Source organism: Geospiza fortis, unplaced genomic scaffold (assembly GCF_000277835.1).
Source record: "Geospiza fortis unplaced genomic scaffold, GeoFor_1.0 scaffold55, whole genome shotgun sequence".
NCBI lineage: Eukaryota > Metazoa > Chordata > Aves > Passeriformes > Thraupidae > Geospiza > Geospiza fortis.
This window is the reverse complement of record NW_005054308.1, coordinates 10,017,560-10,023,494: the sequence shown is the minus strand read 5'-3', so window position 1 is coordinate 10,023,494 and position 5,935 is coordinate 10,017,560.

Sequence of the window (5,935 nt, the reverse complement as noted above, 5' to 3'; positions counted from 1 at the left end):
TGCTCCACTTAAGAGAATACTCTGTAAATGACTTATTATCAAGAAAAGTTATTTGTTTGCACTAATCAAGCCTTAAACTTGGAGGCATAATACGGAACTAATTATTTTTAACTAACTAATCAACATGTTTCATTCATAAGTTGGGATTTATCAATATAGCACATGAAAGGAGAGAACATATTATTATTTCAATTTAGATAATATGCAAAAAGCAGTGTGTTTGTAATGACCTGCTTTCACTGAATATAATCAAGCTCCAAAGCTCTATTACAGGCTGGAAATAGCAGCAGCTTACTTTAATGAGATTTCTGGCTCTGGGCCCCAGCTGTTCTACGCAAGGCTCTCCCTTTGCTCTATGACCTACCAATATGTGCTGTCACCAGTAATGAGACAGGACCTATTTCCTAACATGGGGAAAAATTGGAAAGCACGAGTTCATTCTATTCTGAGGAAACACACCCTGTTCCCCCTGCAAGGCACAAGGAGGGCAACACTGAATATGCAACATGCTCCCCCTTCCCTCACCAGCAGAAATGTGACAGGAAACCCATCAGGTGAGGAACTCCAAGGGAAAACTGGAAGTCTCTCCTGAACTGCTTCCCTCAACACACAGAAACCCAATATTCATTAAACTCATCCAGAGTATCTTCGTCCCCTTCAAGGACCCCAGCAAAGGACCTCCCATTACCTGCAAGGCACGGGAAGGGGGAACAGTGGCAGCCATGGGCTCTGAATCTTATGGATTTTGTGGAATTATGCTCATCTCAGGGCCGCGTTGGGAATGTGCCAGGAGCCAAAGAGCTGCACTTAATTTGCCTAAAATGGAGCAGATTACCACTGCTCTCCTGCTTAATAATGGAGATGCAGCCTGGAGACTACAGATTCCAGCAAGCAATGCTCCAGAAGGAGAAAGGAGATCCAGGGGCTGGAGGTACTCTGGCTCCCAGGTGGAAAACAAGGCCAACCTCATTTTGATCTCTCTGAATTGGACTCCTAATATTGTTCTTTTTGCTTTTTTTTTTAAAATTATTATATCCCAGACTAGTCAGAAATTTTGTTCTAGAAAATGTTTGATTAGCTACCATTTGGGGGGAAGGGAGGGTTATGCTATTTTTATTCTTAAGCTGTCACTTGGGTTCATTAACACTTTGCACGTGAATCTGGGTTTTTTAGGACAAGAAGCCTGTGTTTTCTTCCCCTGAATAACATTGTTAAGTATTTCAGGAATCTAAAATCCAGAAACTATTTCTGTGCCCTGAATATAAACCTCTTTGGAAAAAGCCAACGAACATTTTAGTCAGAAAATTGGAAGGCGTGTGCTTAATGCACTTTGAAATTAAATGATTTGATGCTTTGCAATTTGTCTTTTTGCCCTTCTCAAATACCCAAAGGCACTAGCCCACTTTGTAAATGAGCAGGCTGTGAAATCTTACTTTGAGAAATGAAGGTGTCACCGAGTTGTAGTAAAAATTATACTCGGCACCAGCGTACTCTGCAAGCCCTGACTAACCGGCCCCTGACACTGCCCCGCATTCCTCCTTTATTAAGAGGAATTAAATAAGCAGTTATTTATTTGAGAAGTGGAGGGAAAAAAACTTCCAAACCCCAAGAGATTGAGAAGCTTAGTCTCCATGGGATAAACAGCTTCTTTCCCATGGAATTCACTGGATGGCCATCACTCTCCAGGTGCCTCTGGTGGTGTCCCTGGACACGCTGTCCTGGCTCATCCCCTGGGTGCTTCTTTCCTTCTACCATTTCAGAAATAAGATTACAAAATGAGTTTTCAAATTTGAAACTCGGTGCCTCTGTGGATTTTTTTTTTGTCCAGCTCAAGGAAGAATTCTTAAATGAGAGAAGAAAAGCACATTTGCAAAGGTCACATCGACGGATTTTGAAGTGCAGTGGTAAGAAACCACAGCCTTTGCAACACTACCTATTTCCTCTTCTCAATTATTTATGTATTTATTGTATTTTACATGAGCCATGGAAGCTAGAGGCATTTTTGCAGTGTCAGGTCATTCTAAAGTACATGCCATACAAAGAATAGGGCTAGAAAATAGTTGTATGTAATACTGTTCATTAATATTACATAATTACTGCACACAAAATAGTTCTCTGGGCAGTGATAAGGATTTTTTTCATAAAAACCAAAGACTCCAAGGCAATGTATTCCATTAAAGGGTTGCTTAACATATGAGGGTATATCAATATATAGTACCTTCACCCAGCTGCAGCAAAATGATGAAGCCAGCTTAGTCAAATGAAACCATTAGCATGTATAATGTGCTTTACACAAGAGTTAAAGGGTTTATAAAATCATACTTTGATATTGCAATGACCAAGCTGAGATAGGATCTAGCAAACAGCAGTTGCAGCTGCATCAGCACAAAAATGAACTGTTGGGTTTTCTCTGCAGTCTAGAGAACATTTTCTGCAGTCTTTGGAAATTGTTCTGGAATTAAAAAGTTTTCTCTATGTGTAGGCTAATATTAGCAACTGACAGCTTGCCTGGGGTTTTTAGTTCAGCCTTCCTGGAGCAATTGTTTAGGATAAAATGTTGATGCAGCTTTTCAGGTCTGTTGGCTGCTTTTATTACCACTGAATGTGAGCAAGTCCTGTGTCTTCTATGATACACCAGACTAAAGGAATGTGGAGGAACATCTGAGTGACTAACAAACCCGTAAACGATCCCTTTGAATTTTAATATATCCCACTGAACCCTTCCTAAAATTCCTGTGCTGTAAGTATAGGGTTAATTTTGACTTTAAATTTGATTTACTAAACTGTGTTAATATGCTGTTGGGTGGACAAGATACAGCAACAATGTTTAGTATAAAACTGGAGATCTGAACACCCTAATAGGTCTTTTGACATTCAAGAAAACATCAGTTGCAGTTTTTGAGACATAAGAAACAGCTGATAAATTTGCCTTTAGAAAAGCGATTCTTATCCTCTTTCTGCTCCTTTTCTTCTAAGGCACAAGATTACTTAAATGAGACTTGAATTCTGTGTTTCACCACCAACAGTGTGAAACAGATGCAGCAATCTGATGTTTCTGCAGCGTGAGCAGTGTCAGTGTTTGATGTTCGGGTGTTGAGTCACCGAGGGCTCACCTTTCCCTCCGGATGACACCGTGACAGCTGCAACCAGCAGATGCCTGGGAGCTGGCAGTGCTTTGATTTAAAAAAGAGAGGGTTGCTGGCAAGGCATTTTCACAAGGAGTTCCTTCTCAGCTCTGCAAGTCCTTTCACTTCTCTGCTCAATGGGACCTTGATTTGATAACACTGGGAGCGTATCACAAACAGCACATCTGCTCTGCCAGGATGAGCTGTGTGACTGAACTGGAGAGCTGCTTCCTGGGGATCCCACTTGCTTTCAGGTTCAGTTTATCTGTGAGCTTATCCTACTAAATTATCATTAGAAATTCCACCTCTTGCGAGGCACACGGCCTTTTGAGTACACCTGACAAAACTGAGGATGTGTGCTGGGTTTCACTGGGTGTGGGGCTCTGAAAGGCTGAGCAAACCACAGACCTCAGGGTGACCTTATCACTCTACAGCTCCCTGAAAGGTGCCTGTGCTCAGGTGGGGTTGGGCTCTTTCTCCAGGCAGCACTGACACAACCAGAGGACACAGCCTCAAGCTGCACCAAGGGAAATTTAGGCTGGATATTAGGAAAAAGGTTTTTACAGAAAGGTGATAAAGTTCTGGAATGTTCTGCCCTGGGAGGTGGTGGAGTCACCATCCCTGGGTGTGTTTAACAAAGCCTGGATGTGGCACTGGGTGCCAGGGTTGAGTTGAGGTGTTGGGGCTGGGTTGGACTCGATGATCTTGAAGGTCTCTTCCAACCCAGTGATTCTGGGAATTCTGTGATTGTTTCTGACTGAGCAAAAGCAAGCACACGGATTTCTCTACACCAGCTCAGCCACGCTCAGTTTTTCCTGTGATCTGAGTCACAGTCAAGCATTTATTATGTGACATTTTCAGCAAGAGTGGCAGAATAAAAACAGGCTAAGAAATCTAATCCTCAGAGGAGAGCAATATGTTCCCACTTGGGGTTTAGTCTCACAGTGACGAGGTTGTTAAGGGGTTTGTGATCCTGGAGACTGATGCTGGGGGGAGCCTGGGTAGAGCACAGAGCCATTGGCAGTCGTCAGCTAAAGCTGCCTCATGATGGCAGCTGGAGTGGCCAGAGGAATCCTCTCCTCCAAGGAACCCAGAAGAGTTAAAGTGCTTCCAGAAATGAATCCATTAGATGCTGATGGTGATTAGCAAAAGGTACTGTGATGATTTAAAGTACTTCAAGTGTCATTCAGACTGAAACCTCTTGCAGGGGGAGAGGTGTTGGATACATCAGGACTGAGCTGCAGGGACCAATTTGGAGCATGTGGCAGCAAATTTGGGCTTGAATCTCACCAATGTGTGTGAGAAAATGCTACTGAGAGAACTCTCCCCTTTCCTTCCCATTTGAAAAGTCTTGAGTATTTACTGTTGTGGTGAAGGTTTCTAATTATTTGAATCTTATGTTTCAAATTTTGTCCAAAAGTTAGGTCATGGCATAAGCTACAGCAAAATCAATGTGACAAAGGGGTTCATTTGACTCCACAGGGATTTGAGCTTACAGCTTGAGTGATTTAAAAACTGGAACAACCTGGTCTACTGGAAGGTGTCCCTGCCATGGTAGGCGTTGGAACGGGATGATCTTTAAGGTCTCTTCCAACACAAACCATCTGTGATTCTGTGACACTGTCATCCTCTGTATTCTTTGAGACTCTCTTTACATCATCCAGCCACTACAGTGAGAATTTCCTCACAGGTGGTTAAATCCACTTATTTACAGACAACCCTGACTTTCTTCATTAATTTATTCTTCTTGATAAATAATGCCTGCAACCCCTGCATATTGGTCAGGCATTTTTGGTCAAAGAAGTTGAATAAACAGCTACGAATGCTGCTGGGCAGCTGAACCATCCCAGCACTGGCCCTTGAGGAACGTCCCATGGTTTCAGCAAACGATGTTTGTCAGGCAAAGTGATTAAAGTCAGATTTTAGAAATTCTGCTTGTATCACTCCAGTCCATCTGCATCTACCCTAATGCACTGCAAGGGTGTGCCTGAAATTAAATTAAGGCCATAGACTCAGTCTTTCCCAAACTATTTGTGGAACAGCAATCTGCTGCTGGAGCCAGGCCCGTGGCGTCCGGACAGAAGTGCCTGTTAACCCTAAGCCATAAGATGATGATAACAACATTATGACCAGAAAAATGCAGAGGAAAATAATGCCCAGTATCAGATGAGCTCACAGAAGTTGCAAACAGTAAACAAAAGGGGAAATTATAACCCAGTCAATGCATTTTCACAATGATGTTTTCACCATCTGTAAACAAGGCCGTTTTCACACATAGAAACAAGGTGTCTGTGATTGTGAAGAAAAAGGTTTACTTAATAAAATTGTTGGGAAATACTTGGTTTGGTAAAAGTACCGTTCAAATTAGTCGTGTCTGAGAAGAAGTCTTGGAGCAAGTAGAGGACAGCCCTCTGCTAAGGGAAAACTTTTGAGGAAATGTCTCTGCATGGTTCCTTTTAAATCTGATTTTTCTAATGGTCAACCTATATATAGTTATTTTAATGTCACTATATTTTGATATTACATTTTAAACTATATTTTCATTTGCATGCTGTAATCTGTCCATGTGCAAAAACAGCGCCCATCCCCAAAATGAAGTAGTGTATAAACCAGATCTATAGTAAACAGACTTTTTGATGCTTGCCCTTGGACTACTTAGGTTGCACGTATGGAAGAAATTGTTTGCTGTGAGGGTGGTGAGGCCCTGGCACAGGCTGCCCAGAGAAGCTGCGCCTGCCCCATCCCTGGAGGCGTCCAAGGCCGGGTTGGACGGGGCTCGGAGCAACCTGGGGCAGCGGGAGGTGGGCCCT